Below are 23,533 nucleotides of genomic sequence, written 5' to 3'. Positions count from 1 at the left end.
TGAACAGTTAGAGTGTCAGGGAAATATTGGTTGTTGAGACAACATCGCAGATATAGCTGAAGATCTAGCAAAATGTGACACTGCATAGTGACTTTGCCCAAATTAAACTGCATTAACAGAAGGAGATTAGCAAAGATGGATCAGACCAGTATTATAAAGCTGAAGGACACATTCTTCCTCTAGACTGCAACATGTAACAAAACCTTGTGAGCCTTAAAACGACTGACATTTCCAATTATTAATCCTTTGAGATAAGAAACGCAATATTTGGGATGGTTTCTTGTAATCCTATAAATACACAGCTTGTGAAACATCTTTCCCCTCCAGTTCGATGCAGAAGCAATTAATCAATGTCTCCATTTTGAGCTGGTGCCCTGTGATGTCTCTGAGGAAAAAGTGAAACTCAAGTCCTTGAGCTGCTAGATAGGAGGGACATCATCTCCCCACATTCATTTCCACAGCAAAATGCTTCATTTTATGTCAATGCCTTCCTCCGGAAAACAATGACTTCTGTTCAACATAAGGGATATTAAGGCTTTGTCTATAAGCACTGCACGTCCTCTAAAACCGTCACTCATTACCTCTTTTTCATTTGAATTGTTGCCATGCAACAGCTCAATAATACCACAACATTTTCCTTTGTGGATTTTTTTTTTTTTTTTTTTTTAAATCATTACTCATGAGAGCATAAATCTTCTTGGAAACCAAGAGAATCAATCTCCTCTGCTTGTAAGAATGGCCAACTGCCAGGAAGACTCTGGAAGGGGCTAAAAATCCCATTCAGTGCCAGCCTACTACTAAAACAGTCGTGTGCACAACAAGCAGGGAAGCAGAGGGAACCCTAGAAGCTACAGCCATGCGACAGAAACCTGCGTTAAAGTAAAGTCAAACACTTATTCACACAGACAAATGCAAACGGGCACTCAGACGTGTGCACAGTCTTGTTTGGCTTTTATTTGTTCCATTAGAAAAAGCTTTTTCTCCAACAGAGAGGGGGGGTAGCAGCAATCACTGTAAACCACATGCAGACTGAAGGCATCCATTTAAATGACTGTGCACCCTGCTAGCAAGTCTACTGTTGTCAAGGCAGCGAGACATCCATTAAATCACCTGGTTCCATTAGAGAATCAATTACTGTGCCGCTCTCCTTGGTTGCAGTTCTTATACCTGAAAAATCATTTCAGACAACCAAAGCAGATACACAAGGACACTACCCTTCACCACCCTCATATGCTGCCAGGACCTATATGGTTCTTGAATTGCTCACAAAGAGCACCATTCCAGTGTCTCCGGATACATGATGTGGCGGTGTCACTGGAAGCTGGCACACTATTACCTTTGGTCGAGGTGGGCAGGCAGTGGCCAGTCGCTGCAGCTGTTCTGAAGTGTGGCTGCAGGAGAGGAGATCTGAGCAGCAAGCTGTGCGGCCCAGTCTCTTCATCAGAGAGGAGATGATGCTGCAGCCACAGCCACACATCGACTTGCTCATTAGTAGCCTGGCTGTTCTGGGGTGTGGAGAAAAGAGACTAGCTGTGAGCCGCAGTCACTTCCTGGTCCTTTCTGAATCCCCTCAGTTGTCCTCAAAGCTGATGCCTTTGCTGTACTGTGTTCCACATGGTGCTAATCCACAGGTACTCCCGCCAGAGATGGGGCTGGTTTTAGTAAAAATACAGATGCTGCGGCTCACCTTAATCCACAGTGAATGTACTTGAGTTGGGAAGTACAGTTTGTCGGTCCATTTCCCTTGTGATTGCTTCCCACTTACTCCACTCCCTCTGCTGTACTTCTATCTCTGAACAACACGCCTCCTGCTGTAGTCTCCCTCCCCCTTTTTTTTTTTTTTTTGGCCAAACTCACTTCCATCCACAGAACACCTTTTGGCTGCAAATAATACACCGGACGCAGTGTCTGCCACTACTCCCCTCTGTCTCTCACAATTTCCATCAGTTTCTTTCCATTCCCTTCACTGCCTTCGACTGCTGTGCAATGAGGATGCTATCCCCGACAAGGCTGTTGCCACCACTGTGCACCCCACCACCACCACCACCTCCTCCAGCGGTAAGCCACTCAGACTGAGCTCCTCCAACTTGCCGATTAAAATGTTTTTCCTCATATGACATTCGAGCTCCGAGTTGCTCCATTAATTGAGGAAGCAGTGGACTGAATATTATAAGAAATCCAAGCCACTCAGCAAGCACCAGGAGGACTGATAAGCAGGATACAGTCAGGATGCGGTGGGGGAGGGGTCCAGCATTTAGGAGACAATAACAGTGCAGGCAGGATTATTATGGTGATAAACTGTCACTGTGGTCAGCACGCTGCTGATGATCACTGTAACAATCAAGGAAATCAAGAGCTGAAAATCTTCAGTGTGACAGTTTAACTGATGAAGAAAAACTAAAGAGGAACTCTGCAGTCTGTTGTTATTTTGCTCCACTGCAGTAATTTACAGTTATTAAGCTTGTAATGGAGCAACTAATAGAGCACAATTTTACACGGCACATGCCACCTGCACGTGTGCTAGTTTAAACAACTGCAGCATATTCAATATACATCCTTTTTAATTCCCTTGTGTCTCATCATGTCCCAGCTTTGTTGAACCCACACATTCCCCGCTCACCTCATCACAGATGCTCAACCTGTGGAATCTGTGCTCAGGGACAACCTGCACATTATTCAGCACTCAAGCTAATAGTTATCAGAGCTCATAAAGCCTGAGCGCCTTGAAAGTGGGAAAAACAACGAGTGGGAGGGGCGGTAAGAACAGCAAGACAAAGATAGATGCACAATAAAATGAGACTGGGCCCCTTTTGAAGGACCAACAATAGCTTTCTATTAATGGCACACACATAATGTTATACAACTAGAAATCACCAACATCAAAGACAGTGAAAGAGGGAGAAATTCGTCAAGCCAAGAATATGCTAATAATTACCACCAAGAGTAGTTATGCTTAATTAAGTGCCAACACATGTCAACACAGGCTGCTGCAGCCCATAGCTGTCCAAGCTTCACATCAGCTAATTAAAGGAACTGAACTGGACCTCTCAAACGTTTATATGTTGGTGGGGATTTTTGAATCTGAATATTTTATGAATCCTAGGAGTAAACAGCTTTGCTACATATGACAGGAAGTTTCAATATTTTTAATAAAAAAAAAAAAAAATTAAAAAAAAAATAAAAAAGAAAAAGAAAAGAAAAGAAAGAAAAACATTTAAGTTGTCAAACATGTTAGGGATGGACCAGACCATGCCCGTGGCATGTGACTGTTCAGCACATGCCAAGGGCATGAAGTGCGTTTTTAGCTTAGTAAAAGCAAAAAGAGAGCGCCATTGTTCATATTTACCAGCAGATCTCAGTTCTGTCTGATAACTAACACCGAACATTTGGTACAATCACTGGCAGAAAACGTTAATGAAAGAAAGCAAAAAATGTGTAGCCATAAAAATAACATTTCATATTCAGTAACGACAAATAATATGCAAAGGCTGCACTCTTGGAATAAATGAGAACGGGTTTTATGAGTTTCATATTAAAACCCACGAGCAGGAAGAAAATACAAATTCATGACACTCCATCTCCCCGGCTAACCTCAGTCATAACCAATGACTACTAATGCCTTTGAGTTTTGTTGTTATTTCAATTTTAATCAGATGTAAATGTATCTTAGTTGTGTGTAGTCAATATCCTCAAGTGGAAGTTTTCTCCTCTCAAATCATCATCATCATCACCATCGCCATGGTTAACACAACAACCAGCAAAGCAGTAACCAAAAGATCACTCCATTGTTTTTGGTGCCTCGGTCAAAGCAGTCACACATGTATTGCATCACCACGAGCATGCTGTGGATCATTCCTGTATTCATTCCCCTACCTTCCTTCTTGTGGTTGATTAGTGAAATCAAAACAAGTATGGCAGCATCAGCAGACTCTCGTTTGTTATATAAAACACACACAGCCACACGCTGAACAGACTTGACATCAAAATTTAGCAGGGGGTGACGCTTCATCATCGTGTCCAATGTCAACTCTCAGTTTGTGCACTGAGCAGTTTTATTTTCAGTGCAAGCAGAACAATTCTGTCCTTCACTTTGTATTGCATTTCAACACACCTTGAAGTATTGCAAACTAGACTTCACCACAGAGCCCTTAATTTAGTGATGCACAGATCCACTCTACAAATGACTGTTAGTCTCATTTCGTGGGAATACTCCAAAAATGTAAAACACCTCCATCTGTTTATTCAATGAGGTGCATCACATTTGATGTACAGCTGTGACCAAGTACGAGCTGTGCCTAACATAAAAAGTTGCTGCAAAGAGAAATGATGAAGCACTTAAAGCAGTTATCAGTGCTCACTGGCACATCTCTGGGCTGTTGATGGGAATGATACTACATAAGACAGCTCACTGTGATTCAATGGCGCAGCTTTCCTCAATCACCGGGTTGCCATCTATCCAAAAACAAACGGCCCATCAGGAGAGAAATGAAACACTCCAAACACAAAAGGCTTTATCTGCAATCATCAGAGACAATCTGTACAGAAAGGTATAACACCATCAGCCCGGAACAAGGAAGCAGGAAAGCGTGCCAACACTTAATGCAGTCACCAACACTGAGGCAGTGTCTGGCAAAATGTAAGCTAAATACATGTGTTTATACTTTTGTTCTTTTCTTGCCCAGGAGTGACAGACAGGGCAGGGTGAAAGGGGTGCTCTGTTCATTATTTATGAATATTGCTTTTCACTGTGTCAGCTCACTGCCTCAGTATTGATCTATAAAAGGAGGGTGGCTGCACCGCAGCCCAGAATCTCAGACGAAGACATAACGACAGAAAGCTTACACGCTGCAGCTTTATAGAGCATCTAACTGGCACGCCAGCAGGTCACGGAGCTTTGCATATAACCTGGCATGCATTTCATGGTTATATTTATCTAAAGAATAAATGAATACAGTAATTACCAAGAAGACTCTATACTGTACAGAGTGCCATCACATCCTGCATTGGTGAATCTCCATTCATTTATCTCAATCCAAACCAATCTGCACTCTTAAAAAGTCACATACAATGAAGTGGTATGAGTTTTTTTATACTTTAAGGTATAAAGTATGAGCTATAAAAATCTTAAATGCCAGGTCAGCCAGGAATGCCATAAGTCTAAAAAAAAAAAATTAAAAAAATTAAACAGGCCTTACTGGGAATTTACACTTCAGTGAGAAATCTACATTTCTAGGGAGACGCACGTTAGGTTACGGTGTAGACTAAGGTGTAGGGTTTCAGGGGGGTAGCTATAGTAACTACACGTTGCATCAACACAGCTCGCAATTACTGTGATTGGACTATTAAGAACCATTGATTCCTCCAGTGTATTTCGAGGTACTTTTTCACATCAGCTGTTGAATTCATCAGTGAGAAAAACAAACATTCATTGTCTCATATCAGGAATAATAATCATATCAATATAAGGACTCACAAATGTCAGCATGTTTTTCAAGGGAGACTGCTGAAACTATCAGAATCGATATGAGGGAATGTACAAAGTAGAAACACTTGAAGGAAAAATGTGTTTGCCCCAGCTGCGTTCTATTTTTTTTTTTTTTGCATTTTAATTCACAATAAATTAGCTATTGTATACAGATGGCATATTTACAAAATAGTGACATGCTCTACCCATTTACCAAGCTGCTAAAATTGGATTTTGTAATACTGAGGTCATCTGATCATCTCATAATTCACATTTGTTACATACAACAACTGTGCTGAGAATTTGGCATTTGAAAGTAAAGTGAGCGCTCAGAGAGAAAGATAGCTGCTCCCACTGGCCGCTTCTCGCTGTAACTCACTAACCTCTGCCTGAAAGTAACAGGTCTGAATTCAAACTCCAAACTCTGAAAGAGTCCATTAGAAGTGTTGCATAAAACCAAGGGTATGCAGACAGGTCCAAAAACAAAAAACAAAACAAACAAAAAAAAAAACAAACAAAAAAAAAAAAAAACCAAGCAATGTGATGTTTTTGTTGAAACTCAGGTGTTCACGGAGCATACGTGAGATACATTATGTATGTACACTAAAGTCTTTTAAAAGCTAATTACTGTATTCTTTTTTCCTCTAATTCAGCTTCAACATTTTTACAAAATGCTGTCTTCTGTGAGGTCAAACACACTTCGAGAGCAGTCTGACCGTTAAATGTAAACACTCTACACTAATGTGGTGTAGACGTTAATGAAGAAACCTAAAGGGTAAAACAAAGACTCCAAAATAATGAAAAACTAAACATTACTCATGCATTCATGCAACATTATTCATAATACTCCGTGACCAGTCTGAATGATTCAAATCTCTAGGAGTGTACACACACACGCCCTTTAAAAGATCAAATTTGTTGACTAATTATTTCAGTGGTTAATCAAGTGGCAAATATGTGATAATTAACATGCTGCCATTAATCTCTTCAAACCAATTAGTGAAACATTTAAGTGGGCTTGCAAATGATGTCCTTAATTATCTTGCAGTATCCAAATGTTGGCACGCTGAGGAAAAAAAAAAAAAAAAAAAAAAAATTTACACTGATGAAGTCAATCTATACAATGTAGAACCGACGCTCATGCTGAGTTTAGGCATCCACACGTCTATGTGTGTGTCTCTATAGGTAATGTGATAATAACGTACAACAAGCATATCTGACTGAGGCTGCAGGCAGTCCTTTTTCCTCTGAGTAGGCTGCACTCTAGTGGGCAAAGCCTGAAAATATCCAACAGCTGCTGATAAAAAGGCTGATTTAGGATCATTTCTCACTACTTGAGGCTGTGCAAACGCAAACACAAACCCACACCCCATTAACAACATTCATTCACTCTAGGACAAAGAAAACAGACACAGAAAAGTTACAACTTCCTGTCTCCAACACAGGGACATAGGACTTCCTGTTTTGAACAAGGAGTCAAAAGCATGAATAACTGATCAAGAGTTAACCACACCCTGCAACAGTTAACAGACCCTTATATCAACACCTACTGGTGTTACACATTTCTACACTGAAGACAAAACAGCACACCAGCAGCTGATTTGTTCATGAACCAACAAACAGGTTTGAGGTATAAGCTTAATGGGTTACTTAAGTTTTATCAATACTTTTATTACAGTTTTACCATGTCTTGATGGAAATGAATAAATCATCTAAAACTAATAATCCCCATACATAACCATACAGAACTCTTAAGCAACTGGCAAGATTTCTCAACACCACCCATAATCACCTCTAACTAAAATCATCTCCAAATTATAAGAAAAAAATGAGACGTTAGTCATGTTACAAGATGTTAGCTAAATGGATCAATATACATCTAATTCAACATGGACTGCAAGGACAAATGTATCAGGACACCTTTAGGAAGTTTTTTTTAAACTTGTTTCATGAAAACAAACAACATCATCACTTAAGAAAAGTAGCATATAGCTCTTATTTTATTTCTCTCAAGACTTTGTTGCAGACCAGAGATTAAACTTTGGTGGTTTAGGCAATGTTAGTTTTAGTCAAATTGGTATCGGGTATGAAAATAAACAGCGGGTCTGGCCTCATAAAATAGTGACCCATATTACTGTAACACCAAGTTTATCATATTTGATTCATGACTTTGAGGTTTTGAGACCAATGATCATTTGGGGGCAATGATAAATTGCCCCCAAATGCTGGATTTAGCAACACTGATTCAAATTCAAACTAATCTGTCAGAAGGTTCAATAAACACTTCAGCTTCAAAAACTCTCATGGTTCAGCCTTTACAGGGTTTAACATATTAGACAGAGTGAGTCTCTCCTTTAATGTGAAAAATGAGAGCATTTATTTAAAGATCCAACTGAATCCTTTCTGCTACACTTTCACTGGTGTTTTATTGGACCTGTGTGACTATCCACAGATACGCACAAAGCCAATTACCAGCAGTGGGTCTCGATTTAAAATGTCACAGCCATTTAAACTTTCTGCATTTCTGAAATGTGCATTAGCAGCAATTTTTACTATCCCTGGCCATCCTTCATCATCAATGTGAGAATGCTCTTCTCTGAAGTAGGCAAAAGGCTGTTCTGAATTATTTACAGAGAATGAGTGGGTGAGAGGTGTGGGACTGATTAGAGAGAGACACACACAGGATAGTGAAATCTCAGTCCTTCAGTCTGCTTAGGACGCAGTTTTGCATTTAAATTTAAAGAACCTTTTCAGAAAATGACAGCAGTGTGCCTCCTACAGATATTCAGCTGTATAAGGTCAGCTTTTGATGGGAGGCTATTCTTTAATATGCTCAACATAAAAGGCAAAAACTAGCAGGAAAACGCACAGCTCAGTGACTGTTCTACCATCAGAAATAACGTTACATCTTTCTTCTGCAGAAATATTTGTCATTTCAGAGTCAAGTTCCTCCTTGATAACAATTCCATCATTCATGAAAAGAGGAAGAGTGTCACATTATTGCACCCATGCACTGATATTTATACAATAAACCATTTCGTTACCATCACTCAGGCAATCACCACATATTAAATATACATATGGTTGTTTTATTGTTTTCTCAAAGGTCACCATAGCAAGCATTCACGTCTGGAACAAAAAAATAAATAAATCACCAAGTGGCAATACAATGACAAAGTTAAACTTGAAAGAAAATCCAATCCCAGACCATCAACCTGAATTATTCAAACTCCCTATCAAATGTCCTTTATCCGGTCCATGAGAGCAGAGCAACAGTTTTAGGAGGAAAGACAACGTTAACATTTGGACATTTGAGTGCCAATCCACACTTTAAAAATGCAGCAGTGAGCCAAGCAAGCCTCTGCTATGTGCTATCACTTTACCTTTAATTCACCAGCGCGTGCATGGGATGAATAATTCATGCCTTGCACCACACTCTTGGCTTTATGGAAGAGTCACCCGTACAGCTCAACGCAGAAAACACATTAACTGGGAGCACTGTGCTAAACGCATTTTTTTTTTTTTTATTAAGTAAAAAAAGTCACACTTAAATGGAGATCAAGGTACAAAATGAACAATATTTGCATATCTGAAGTATTGTTTACTATGACTCAAAAAAAAGAATGTCTCACAAAAAACACATTTTTCTGATCATCTGACAAGTTTGCCAATGCCGTTTCTTTTGATTGGGAAAGTTTCCAATAGCCAGAAAGCTTTGACGTGCCGAGCAAACATCAAGTTACTCTGAATTTAAAGGATTTTTTATATGAAAGTTTAAGTTATAATACTTGATAATTTAAAAAAAACGAAAAAACCAAAAACAAAAGACACTGACCACCAGACGCTTGGCCTTGGGCACCCTCCACGGGCCGGGCTCCAGGGCGGGGCCCCGGTAACCCCATCCCGGGCAGGGTGAAATGTTCTCTTGATCGTGCACTCACAGGAGTCTTCTGAATGGCTTTTTGTCTGGTCCCTTACCCAGGACCAATTTGCCATGGGAGACCCTACCAGGGGGCAAAAGCCCAAGGACAACAAAGTCCTTGGGATCCCTGGGATACACAAACCCCTCCACCACGATAAGGTAGCGATTCGCAGAGTGCCCTGTATCTCGGGGTCTTGTTCTAGAGTGATGGGAGAATGTAGCGGGAGATCGACAGAGGGATTAGTGCAGCGGCTGCAGTGATGTTGACGCTGTACCGGTCCGTTGTGGTGAAGAGAGCTGAGTGTAAAAGCAAAGCTCTCAATTTCACGAGCTCTGGGTAGTGACCAAAAGAACGAGATTGCGGATACAAGCGGCAGAAATGAACTTCCTCCGAAGGGTAGCTGGCCTCTCCCTTAGAGATAGGGTGAGAAGTTCAGCCATCCGGGAGGGGCTCAGTGTAGAGCCACTGCTCCACATCGAAAGGAGCCAGTTGAGGGGATTCAGGCATTTGATAAGGATGCCACCTGGGCACCTCCTAGGTGAGGTATTCCGGGCATGTCCCACTGGGAGGCGGCCCCGGGGCACACCCAGGACACGCTGGAGAAGTTAAATCTCTCGGCCGGCCTAGGAACGCCTTGGTGTTCCCCCGGACAAGCTGGAGGAGGTTGCTGGAGAGAGGGAGGTCTGGGCTTCTCTGCTTAGGCTACTGCCCCTGCAACCCGGACTCAGATAAGCGGAAGAAAAAGGATGGATGGATAGCAAATGCAATATAATGGCAGACTTTTTTTTTCCCCCTTTCAGACACAAGAAACAAATGGATTTCTCTAAGATTTGTTATGCATAGAAAAATGTTTTGTTTTATTGTCAACAAAAGTCAATGCACAATAAGTGGTGGATTAGTCATTTAAGCTCTGTGCAACTCTGTTCGCATAGCTGGTTCTTGTGTTTGTGGCCTTCCAAACATGCACTGTCAATAAGGAAGTTGCAAAGTGCCCTTTGATTAACACCACCACCACCTATGCTATGGGGGGAGAATATGCAAATATCATAATTTGCATAGTGCCCTTTGCCTATCAATTATCATTCCCTCAGTCATCACCTCCAGCCCCCTTTGAACACAAAGTACTTCCATAGCTGACTATTCCTCAGTAATGCTAATCGCTGCACCTGCGCTAATCGCAATCTTCCACATGTAGTTTTTCCTGTCCTTGTGGGTTTCTTTCTTCAACATGTAAGAATAGAATAGAACATGTGTAGCCAAATGTTACCCACCTATATTGCTGCCTCAGCACATACACTGCCTAAGGTACCAAAGAAAAATACTGGTGGCCAGTGCTACTCCTCAGCTTCCTAGCCTAGTAGCTATACCTATGGTATCAATTTCAAAATCCTTCATCGCCTTGTTCTCAAGTTTTTGGATTTACAAGATTTTAGAGAAAACCTGACCTCTGTCCCAGCTTCAAACTCATCCGAGATTTTAGTAGATACAACAATGGTATCAAATTGAAACTACTCCTATGCTTAGGAGTTATTGCATTCACAGACTTGTTTGCTGTCCTTTCCCATCAGCCTTTTACAGCTGAGGGGTAAAAACTGATTACTGTTGCATTTTGGTAACAAATGGTAGTGTTAATATTGGTTCAGAACTTATAAGCAGACAAACTGAGCAATTTGACTTGTTAACTTGAGCTCTGACCAACTATAACTTGGACATTTTCACTACCTCAAATATATGTTTACATATATTACATACATTTTATAATTTAATTTAAATTTTTAGCACTTAATTAAGAAAGGTAGAGATGTGACAGTATTCACATCATTATGCATAAAGTCTCTTATAGATTCAAAAAGGGAGTCATCGCTAAATCTCAACATTATCCAAGCTTGTAATCAATAATTAATCCTTCATATTTTCAAATCATTAAATTGTGTTTCCTATAGGCTGAGAACTTATTTATGGTATTTGATAACACCGTGAAGTAGGAATGAACTCACTTGATAACAGACACTTTCATGGGAAATCTGTTGCTAGGAAACAACTGGGCTCAAGCTTACATCCCATCAGCTGCCGACAACAACAAACAGCATAAACTTGAGCCCATTTATAATGTTTGTGGATGTGATTTGCAGCATTTCTGAAAATAAGAAACTGCAAAATGGTCTATACATAAGCAGAGAGGCGACCACAGGCACAGCAGATTTCATAATGTGCTTGTTTATGTTGTTCAGTTTGTCAATGCTGTAACACGTGACATACGCCATAATTCAGCATTACATATATTTCTGTAACAGTAATTTGTTTTGTTTCTCCCTTGTTACACATCTGCAGTAATGTGTGTTTCTATATGTTGATACCAAAAAAAAAATTCCATATCAAGATTCAGATTTACTATAACACACATACACTCTCACCCATTTATTGTAAAACAAAAAACAAAAACAAACAAACAAACAAACAAACAAACAAACAAACAAACAAACAAACAAACAAACAAACAAACAAACAAACAAACAAACAAACAAACAAACAAACAAACAAACAAACAAACAAACAAACAAACAAACAAACAAACAAACAAACAAACAAACAAACAAACAAACAAACAAACAAACAAACAAACAAACAAACAAACAAACAAACAAACAAACAAACAAACAAACAAACAAACAAACAAACAAACAAACAAACAAACAAACAAACAAACAAAACCACATCCCACTATGCAGTAAGCACTTTACCAAGCAGCATTTACTTACAGTTCTCTCTGCGTCTCTTAGTTTAGGCCACAACTGGTCTTCTCCCCCGCCAAGTCTGACTCCAAGAGCTGATTCTTTCTGTGGACAAAGAGTGAGCAGTCAGTACAGCAATCTCAGGGATCAAAGAGTTAACAAACCATGGGGCTGTCTGGAATATGAGAGGAGAAAACAAGAGTAGTGAGGTAAGAATGATGGGATTTCAGTTTCTCCTGTAAACCCCAGACAGAGCACGTCAACTCTTCAACAAGGTTTACCAAAGAACAATTCAACCACCTGGCACAACATACAACACCTGCATCAGCATGTACCAGTGAGTCACCATCATAGATGCGTCAGTTCTTCCTGTCTAGTCTGATGGGAAGTGAACAGAGCTTCTGGCAGCTCCCACAAAAACATGTTACTTTAAAGTTGAGCTGAAATTAAAAATGTCTTCAGGAAATCATAGATGTAATGATGCTACAATTACATGGCATGTTTTTTTTTTTTCCTCATTTCAAAAAGAAGCTAAAAATATTTTTGGGGGAAACTGCATCTTGGTTTCAAGCCTCTGGTTGGGTGTTTCCTTTGGCCAACATGTGAGAACCAGCATTACCGACACAATCTCTACATGGCACATGTTAGCAAAGTAGTAGCAACAGCTGTTGCTTCAGCCTTCCATCTGTGTGCATACAAGATGAGCTCAGCGACAATACTGACTGTAGGTCACCTGCAGCTTGGCAGTAATCAGAGTACTACAGTCACTGTAGTTGTACATTAAGAAAAGAATAAATTTAGTTTTAGGTTAAAGAGTCAGTAAAATGTTAGTCATTACCTGACTAAATTAATCTGATGAAATAAAACAAAGAGGTAACTCATCCTTCAGACAACTTCTGAAGGAGGCAGCTTAAACGCCTACTGCCCAGACAAGTTGGCCAGCCTCTTTGATGAACGGTAACTGACTTTTTCCTTCCCCTTAGGACCTGCTATGGCAATATCGCAGGTCCTAAAAAGACAGACTTTAACTTTAATATTTCATACTGCCCCAGAAATAACACGCCACCATAATAAGTGTTCATAAAGTATATAGGGTAGGGAAGCCTAGCTCTAGGCCCAGGTTTGAGGATAGCAAGTAATCAAGTAGTCAAAACTTAAGTCAGCAAGTATTCTTGTAACCCAAGCACTCAAGACATTACACCATGAGTCAAAGTATGACATAGGGAAAGGGTTGGGCAACTGGATGAATGTGTCAGCTATCAAATTTTAATTTAATTTGTTTAACAAGCCAAAACGAAACAAGGGAGGCGTTTCAATCTGAGAAATTGTTCCTGCTACACTCCCCAGCACACTCCCAGGCTGAGAGCGAAAATGATAGTTCATGTAAATAAAATGAGATATTGACACTGAGTTGTGGGAAATGAACAGCTGCCAAGAGAGGGTTTCCAGCTGTTTGACACTTGATAACTGTGAGACAGAAAGGTTGCAGTAAGACCAGCTTCACAATTCAGGAATTTCACAGGCTTTATCTGTAATGACGTGCCGCATCGAAGTTGCACAGAAGGAAATCATTCACCGTGTAATGATGTCACAGACAGCTACTGTTGGACCTGTCCAGATATGAGAGGTTTTGAGCAACAAAATTCCTATAAATATCAATTTTAGACAAAAAGTGATTTCTCCTTCAGGAAAGTGGATTTTGTGAGGAATGCTAAAGGAGAGAGGAGATAATGACGTGCTCTCTCCCTCATGTTTGTTGCATATTACAAAGCAAAGTGTGAATATCTGACTGTACGACTATTCTTCTTTGTTTAAAGTGTTAATTTCATACATAAATCCAGACTCGGGAAGCGAGGGACAAGAACAACAACAACCACCACCACCACACAACCTCACATTGCAAAAACATGAAGCCTTATGAACTTCACTGAAAACTATGAAGATGAGTTCAAAAGAGTGATATGATGTGGATGAAAGTTTATTGGAGACAATGCACTTCTGTTTTTAAGCAGAGCAGCATTTGCAACCATTTTTCCCCACTTTGTGACAGTGAGGAACTTCTGGCAAAGAGGGTCCTACTCTAGAAATCCCCTTGCGATGGTCTCAGTCGCCCATAGGTTGCATGGGAGACCCCAACTTGTGAATAAACATATGTCAACTGCTCACTGAGCTGTAGTAAAACATGGAAGTGCAACTCAAACTGGAAACACAGAATATTCACCTTCAAGATTTCAAAAGGTGCAACTTATTTTCGTGTTTGCGGACAGGTCAGCCGCTTCCATGCAAACTGTGGGCAACAGTGGAAATTTCCCAGCAACCAGTTGGGAAATGGACTTCCCTAGACAGTCTCTAGGTCTGTGTTCAAAGGCATCACCCATACATGCACACAAACAAATAATCAAATATCGTTTAGGGTACAGCTGAGAAACCCACACTTGTAATTTTATTTATGAGCCAAAAAAGTTTGAGAGCTCCCTCAAAGGCGCAGTTATCATCTGAACTTCAAAACAAATGACCATTAAATAATGTAAGGTGATTAGACAACAGTTACTCACCCTCACTCTTGTCAATAGTAGACTAACAATTTGCACAAAGGTCTGCTACTTCTGTGTAGCCCACGATACAGGGTGCATGTTAGCAAACTCTTGTATTCAGAAACCAATTAAGTTAACCTTTGACTCCATTTAAAAGGGAGTCAGTCCAGAGCTTTCTAGGAAACATTCTGAAAGTTTCTCAGAGGGCTACGAGTCAATCGAACACAGAGGTCATGGGTGCCTGCAACTTCAGGCCTGTCATACGCATCTAGATGCCAAAGAAAATGAGCTCACATGTAGGAATGCAACTGCTGTGTTTCCTGGCCTTCATTCACTCTGACTAACTCTGGTCAAAGTTTGAGACAGACGCACGAGTTATGCAACAGTCTTAAATTTACCAAAACCTCTGAAATACTTCAAAAAATAAATAAATAGAAAATGTCCTCACTGAAGAAATAAGAAATCATGTTCCAAGTACTTCAATTTGTATGATATAAATTTAAAGGAAACGTCACATCATCAGTCTCTCTTACAGGTTGATGAATGCCACAACTCTTTCATATTACAATGTTATGTTACAAATTAGCAAAAGTTACACAACCAAAGCAGCTCCGAGTTCTTACACAAATGTAGATAATTGCATTAGAGGACTCTTCAGAACAGTCTTCCTACTTTTGGATAATCTTCATAAATTTATGCAACATCAGATTTTGGGAACAAAAAACACAAAAAAAAACCAAAAAAAAAGTAAATTAAAAGCAGCCAAAGTGGAAAAAAAAAGAGGCTCAGTTTGCAAACAGTGCTTCAGTATGGATGGGCACTTATGACAGTCTGAACTCTTGACTTCATTAAGAAACACTTTTGAGACCAAGCAAGGAAATTTAATAAACAATCACTGCTCCATCTTTAAAATCTTAATATAACTTATAGAAATCAACCACCATTACCTGCATGTAAGTACTGGCTAATCCAACTTCATACTGCAAACTTAATGCAACTCATTCCACTGCAATCGATTTAATTTACTGATACTGTAAAAAGTCTTCAGTGCACTGACAGGTGTTGAAGGAAAGTCTTTAATTCCTGTTGTGAACTTTGAGCCTAGTGTGATTAACATGTTCTCACACAGCAGCGTGCTACAGACGCACAGAGATTATTAATAAAATGGGTCTCATCTAGTCATACTGGTCCAGGCTTAAGACGTGACTCATTGTGTAGTTGTTCTGCATTTAGTTTCAGTTCCAAGCTTTGTGGTCTACACCAGAGCTTCATTTGGGATATTTATTTGGTGAATGAAAACCACAGATGATGTCTTAGTGAAAAGCAAAAAGGAAGGAGGTTAAAATAAAAAGGAAAAAAGTCAAACCTACGGGAGGATCTTTAACTTTGCCACATTTACTTCCTCAAACCACATGGGCTTTGGTTATGTGGCAACATATGACTGGCTTTGAACATGTAAGCTGAGATGGATACAGCTCTACTGAAGTCAGTGACAGCGTCTGGAGCAGCTGCAAAGTAGCCACTAGTACAAAGAGAATAAAGACACTTCATAAATCATGGCTGGAATGCAGCCTCATTTCCTATCTGACCCCACCTCCAACAGCAATAGTTTTTTCCTTCAACTCTAGGAGCTCTCTACACCAAGTAGCTGAGACCTGAACATCCCAATCATGACTTGGCTTATGACTCGAATTGTCTGTAGTTTTCCCCACACAAAGAAAACCCATGCAGAGCAGATGCTGGAAAAAGCAGAACTAATGAGTGGGTAAGATCACGTATGTCTGACCTGATAGTTGATTCAGAGCTGATTAATGCTATAACAAAGATAGATGAGTCTGTATGGACCTCAATTTTGGAATTACAGTTTAGTATCTTGCCAGTGCTGCAGAGAAATTGGCCAGAAAGTGGCCATAGATCTTTCTGTAACAGTTAAAGCACTAAAAGCACTCCATGCTGTCAAGGAGAAATGTTTACTCAAGTATAAAATTAAATAAAAACATCCATTAGGACGAGTGCAATAGCTTCATTTGTAATTTGAACAATTAAAGACAGTGTACGAATTCCACTTTTAAGATGGCACAGAGCACACTGGACAAAATCAACCAGCTGTGCGTCTAAATTTGGCAGGCAGCAGAGAAGTTGCTGATTCACTCAGGAATGCTGGTTCCAGTCACACAGACCTAGAGACTGGTCAGCAATCATATGGCAACCAGTGGGGACCATCTTCTGCAACTGGTTGGTGAGTGGTTGCTGGTTGTTTCTTTAAGTCATTGGATGAAATCACAAAAAGGGTGCTGCACCACAAACCACCTTGCATTTGCTTTGGGTGACAGTTTACATGGAAGATGCCGATTTTTCTGCAAACACCAACTACTTTGAAGGTGAAGAGTTGAGATGTAGCCATGCAGTCACATGACCAGTTTTGAACCATGGCGGGCAGAGCGGCCCAAGCCTGTCAAACTAGCAGACACACGGAAAGAAGAAACAGGAAAACAGGGCAAAGGCAACTATCTCTGCTAGAATTGAAGAGGATGGACACCCCTGGCCTCATATACAAAGCATGTTTCGCTTAAAAGCAGTACGAAAGAACAGCTATATAATGTGGTGTCTTCAGTATGAGTCAAAACAAACCAACATTTCAGCGTGAAAAAACTCAACTCTAACCTGAGGAAAACATGTTGCGGTAAGTTTACCCTGAATTTCTTTTTAGCTGTGGTTAGGTGGATGTCAGTCTTTATGTTACAGCAGCTGTGTCAAGCTCAATTCCTCAGGGTCAACTTTTTGATATGTCCATAGTCCAACATGAATTAAATGGCTGAATTGCCACCTCAGCATGCAATCAAGTACTATAGAGTCTTGCTAATGACCTAATGATTTTATTCTGGTGTGTTGCAGTGAAGACATGTTTAATAGTTTTAGGACACTGGGCCTCGAGGATTGGAGCGGTTTTCCTCCTGTCCCAGTTTGATTAAACTAGAATCACATCATATTTTCGGCACTACATTGTGGTGAGATAAGTTTGTGGGTGTTGTGTCCGCAGCTTCGGCTGTCCTTTTAACCTCTCGCTGGTTAGCTAGCGTGAGCTATAAGCTAACAGCTAGCCTGGTTAATGAAACTAGAGTTCCAGGCACATGTAAAGACAGCTCATCTCTACTGCTTTAACTGTTAAATCGGAAGGCAATACTGCGGTTGACAGGGTTTATTATGTGAAACAGCAGCTTGTTTAGTTTAAACAGCCTGCGTTACGAGGCTAGCTTCAACCGTCTCCCTCCCCTGTGGTTGGAAGGGACAGGGTTTCATCTTTTGGCAGCCATGCAGACTGAGGTGTTTGCATTCTCAGGACAGCCATGCAGAGATTAGTGGCTACACTGCAGCTCCAGTCACGGCTTTCATCACCGTCTTTCTCATCTTTCCCCGGAGTAACAGCCAAACAGTGCGTGGAGGATCTATTGGTTAGCACTGCAATAGAACATATGTTCAATAGAAATAAGAACATATGTTCTTATTTAAAACTTAATCTGGAATTCATTGCAAACTGTTTGTGTGGGATATGAATGATAAGATTTTGTTTTTCAACAAGAGTTAGTAAAAAACATCTCCAGTGTGATCAAATTTTCATGCCAAACATCTGCAGCTTGGCAGTCTATACAGCACCATGATGCCCAGACCTAATTCTTTGAAAACCATACATCTTTCCACAGGTCTGAACTTCATCAGACATCAACTAGACACAGAGCAGGATGAGGCCAGCTATCTGATCAGCCTATCTGATGAAGATGACTTCTTTAGATCCATGGGGTCAGGAAAGCCAGAAGCAGTGGAGCTGGAGAGAGGTGTGGATCTATTGCATAGCTTTCCTCACATCAAGAAGCTGTCAATCAAAATCAATACAGTTCTTCCTGCATCTAGAGCTTGTGAAGGACTCTTTAGTCAGGCAGGACTCCTGTTCACTGCTAAACAGTTACAGCTTCACAGCAAGAACCTTTAGAGCGAACTGCTGCTGAAGCTTAACCATCATTTTACTGAGTGAAGAAATGGCACATTTTTGCTAAATATGCAGAAAAAGATGCACACCCATACAATTCATGGTAAAAGTGAGCTGCCTTGTATATACATATGTTGAAGTTATGTCGTTCTAATGTTTTCTCTGAGGCTGCTGTGCCATTTGGAGTAAAAGTGAATATGAAGTATACAGTATATCTTGTCACTGGAAATGTTTTGTACTGTTCATATATTTATATTATTTACTATATGTATTGGTTTAAAAAAGCTTTGTTGTGAAAAACTTAATCTGGAAATTAGAATTGTTGTGCCTTAATTTTTTGATGTTTTTACGTATTTTCTTTTTGGTCTATAGAGCTCTGAATGGTTTAGGACCAAAATACATCAGTGACATCCTGACCCAGTATGAACCTTCCAGATCCCTCAGGTTATCTGGATCTGTTTTTTTATTAGTTCCCAGAGTCAGAACCAGACATGGAGAAGCTGCATTCAGCATTTATGCTCCATATATCTGGAACAAACTCCCAGAAAGCCTCAGATCAGCTGAAACACTCAGTTTATTTAAATGCAGGTTGAAGACTCACCTGTTCTCAGCTGCATTTGAATAAAGCACCAAATCCGCACTGTTTTACTTTTAAGCTTAAATTCTAAAACTTACATTTTAACTACTGATTTTATCTACTGTTCCTTTCTTTTTTTCATTTTAAATCATGCTTTTTATTTGTTTTTATTCTTTAATGTCTCTGTAAAGCACTTTGAATCACCTTGTTGTTGAATTGTGCTATATAAATAAACTTGCCTTGCCTTTTTGAAAATACTACAATTTGTATATTTATTTATTTTTGCTTGTCTGATAGCATTTATTTAAAAAATAAATCAGACATTACAAATAGTTACTCGCTACTTGAGTAGTCTTTTCACCAACTAGTTTTTTACTCTTACTTGAGTAACTTTTTGGATGACTACTTTTCACTTTTACTTGAGTAATAATATTTTAAAGCTACTCTTGAGTACAATTTTTGGATACTCGACCCACCTCTGACCCTGTAGATAAAAGTCATCCACCAACAAACTAGACAGAAAAGAAATGATCCTAGGTAAAACTTGAAAAGACCACTTTTTTTTTTTTTTTTTTTTTTTTTTTTTTTTAAGTGAACTTTGGTCAATTTCATTCCACAGCACAGTTTTACATTGACCTAAAATGGTAGTTCAGCTTCAGCAGTATTGTAAACACTTAACTGTAAATGAGCTTTCAATAGCTAAAAATAATGAGCAATCATTTAAACTTACAAATAGCAAGCATGTAAATGTCATAGTCAGTGAGAGAAATGGCAGTTTATCAAGACGTTATTCCTGTGGTTATCATCGTATAATTTAAAGGATGAATCATCAATTTTCATGGAACCAAAAAGCATATGCCAGAGTAAAATGTCACAACAGCAGCAGCTGCTGCTGCTGCTATTTCCCTGCACCACCTGCCCCATTTGCTGTGAATGCAGATACAACCTTTATTTTCCAGTAGTTTAGCAGAGATCTCATTAGAGGTTAGACTAGAATTTAATTGTATTCTTCTCTCTCCATCCTTCTCCCCACCAGTGCCATAATGTTACATGCTTTTCATATATTTGGTAGGATTTCATCTGGCTCCTGATTACATAAATGCACGCTTGTATAACAGTCTTGTATCTGTAAAGGCCGTGTGTGTCAGAGCAATCAACAAGCTGACAGAGATGTTCTTGAAGTGAGAGGTGTTTCATCCCAGAGGAAATCATGAGAAACCTGAACAGCACTGTGCTGCTACCATGGAAACATTGATAGGCCAACAGATGCCATGACTAAGTATTAGCATACACTAACACTGAGTGGTCAACCATATTCTTATATGTGTGGCACTATAAACATGTAGAAGGTAATGCCACAGTAGTTAAATGAAGAGAAGTGTCTAAAACACCATCCCTCATTCCTCACCTATTTTAACTGTGAGCTTGACTAGCAATCGCTTTAAGGAGACATGAGATGGAAGTTTAAATTAAACAGCTACAATCTAATTAATTGACGTTAAGCGGTACACCCACAAGTACTGAAAGCAACTAGCTAGCTTTTGTACTCTACCTGTCACAAGTGATTAGCTGGAAGCCCGTGTGCATGTGTGTGTGATGCTACTGGTGGAGCCCGAAGTATTTACATAAATAGAACACAAAGAAAGAATATTTACATAAATATAAACTCCTCCTACTATATAAATAAATTCAACACCACAGATGCTCAGGATGATTATGCAAACCAGTATTTTCAGATAGACGAACTTCCAATCCCCACTAAAGTTTACTTTTACTTTAAACCCTGTACCTAATTTTAGAACTATTATATAGCATTTACACAGCTTTGCCCAAAAGAGACAAAAATGTAAAAATAAAAAAAACGGGGGGGGGGGGAAATCAGAGAAAAGGGAAAGAAAAAGCAAATGTCAATCACTGAATCATGCGTTGAACTGTTGCAACAAGTAGTTAATTGATAGGTCAATTAATCATCAGAAATGAGAAATACAGCTGTGATAATTTTGTGAGGCCGTTTCGTTATTAACGAGGAGCTTTCAAACAAAGACAAAACATATAAGAGACTGGGCTTTTGGAAACGCTAGTCCACATATTTACGTTTTTCCTATATTTGCAATAAATGGATAAGAAAATGACCTGGAGATGAACTGATACTGATAAAACTACTCAAAGCCATAAAGGAATACTAAAATAGTTTAGTAGGGTGGCTTATAATGCAGTGATGAGGTTTCAGTATAAAAAGATTTGGTTGGATTTGTCAGTTTTTTTTCTCGGGACAAAAACTTGACTGTGGGCCAAGGGTGAACAAAATTCATTATTTAAATACAGGTGTCAACAGCAAAACAATCTCTCAAAGTATTCAAAACCATGTTACACTTATGAATCCCATTACATAAGTGCACATATGACCAGATATTCACCTGCCATTTACCTATCGGCAAATACGGCCAGGATTACAGTCCCTTAGAAACACAGACAACTGCTACCACCATGGACACCTAGTTTTTCCTTATTGTACTCCCTAATCTAATAGAAGAACACATGCCAACATGTCTCATGCACATTCACTGGCGACCCCAGTGGGTCCAACTCAAGGGTGCTGAGATAATGAAACTGATGGCAGTGGCTGATGATTAGCCATTATGTCCCTGTTAACTCCAGTTTAATTTTTGTTTATTCGGTGACACTGATGAACTGAGAAAAAAAAAACAAAAGGAAAACAAAAACTCCTTTCCCCTCACCAGAACAAAAGTGAGGGGGGGGAAAAAAAAAAGATAAAGTGCTATCAGCATTGGCCAAATTGTCCAAACACCGTCAGTAGTCTAGTGCATTTACAGGAATATATTGGACTACAACTCCTCTATATTAACAACATATCTTCTCCTTTTAAAGTTTCATCACTGTATGAATATGTTTCAAGCCAACAATGCATTTCAAATAGAAGTGGACATTTAAACCTTATGCTCTGCACAGCAGTTAAAAATTAAAATCATTCATACTGGAGAGGAGGAAAAAAAACATAAAAGTTAGTAAAGAAGTAAAGAACAACAGTTTTCTACAGTTTTCCAAAGAAGAGAAAAGGGGCCAAACCTGTCAGTCAATGGATTGCGTAGTAGCTCTGGAAAAGCTTGCCTGTGCTTGAGGGGCAGGGGGTACAATGTGTTATCTGCAGCGCCACAGACCTTCCTCCTTTGAAGTGTTGCTGAGCCACCGACTGCGCCAGGGACAGTGAAGGTGGAAGGCAGGAGGCTGGAAAGGGGGGGGTAGAGAAACCAACAAAGTGAGGTACAGAAAACATCAGATGCACAAACAGTTTAACTTGTGATGTACTAGATGCACCTCAGAGACTATTTACACTGTTATTTCTGAAGCAGAGCAAAGGAAATTCACATGATTATTTTTCCTCTCCTTTTTCAAAGTCTTGTTTGGGGCAGCCGTGTTTCCTTTGGCAAGTAATGAAGAAAGCATATGGTGGCCATGTGTTGAACGATTGGCTGCGAGGTTGGAGAGGGGAAGTACATGGGACTAGCTGGATGGCAAGGAAAGTGAATCGACTGACTGTTCTGCCTGTTCCCTCTGTTCACCGAAACTCTCCCTCAAGGATTATCCTCTCTAATAGACTTAAAGGCACTTTAACTGAGCTGCCAGCTGCCTGCGTCCCTGGTGGAAAGCAACCCAGGTCAAGTCTGAGGGAGGATATCCTACCATGACAATGCAACACATTCCTAGAGTGCCTCAAACTTGCATCAAAGTAAAATAAATGTAACCACTCGTACCAAATACTGAAAGTAAATTAAATATCTAGTAGAATAGAAAAACAGCCTTACTTCATATTCAACGCAAACACATACCAGAGCTTGAACACTAACAGCCGCAACGACAATGCCACTCACGACTATCATGAGATGTGAACCTTGGACAATGTTACAACATGTATTCTTAAAATATGTGCGTAGAAAAAAAAATTCACACTGTAAAAGTATTACAGAGCTACAGTAAGTGTGACCAGAGCTTAAGCAGCTACACACTCCACACCTACTTTTTTGATAAACAGTAAATAATTCATCCATGAGGAGGAGAAATGTGGGCCAGAGAACTGTAATCTGCATAACTCTGAATTTCACTGCAGAGTTTTAAGGCAATTTCTGTGTCACACACTGCCATGGAAAAAGAAAAGACTTTAATTTAATATAAATGTATTGAAAATCACACACAAAATAACTTAAAACCGCAGATTGTTATGTTGTGTTGGTGTCATGTAGAACCCACATTATAAGGAAACGCCAACAATAAACACCACATTTATGGTGAAACTAAGATT

The 23,533-nt window shown here is 39.7% G+C and overlaps 1 protein-coding gene across 1 annotated transcript in view; it reads right to left on the bottom strand.

Annotated features, from left to right (window-relative positions):
* The window catches only part of fbxw7 (F-box and WD repeat domain containing 7), a 124,381-nt gene that overhangs the window by 90,341 nt on the left and 10,507 nt on the right, over positions 1–23,533 (bottom strand). The window contains exons 2-3 of the mRNA XM_031756965.2: positions 22,303–22,461; positions 12,147–12,224 (exon numbers count right to left, since the gene is read on the bottom strand). The gene's annotated coding sequence lies outside the window, so the exon portion shown is untranslated. The remainder of the gene's footprint in view (positions 1–12,146; positions 12,225–22,302; positions 22,462–23,533) is intronic.

This window comes from Oreochromis aureus, linkage group 6 (assembly GCF_013358895.1).
Source record: "Oreochromis aureus strain Israel breed Guangdong linkage group 6, ZZ_aureus, whole genome shotgun sequence".
Taxonomy (NCBI): Eukaryota; Metazoa; Chordata; class Actinopteri; order Cichliformes; family Cichlidae; genus Oreochromis; species Oreochromis aureus.
Note: the sequence above shows the minus strand (reverse complement) of the source record. Positions and strands in the feature narration are given on the sequence as shown.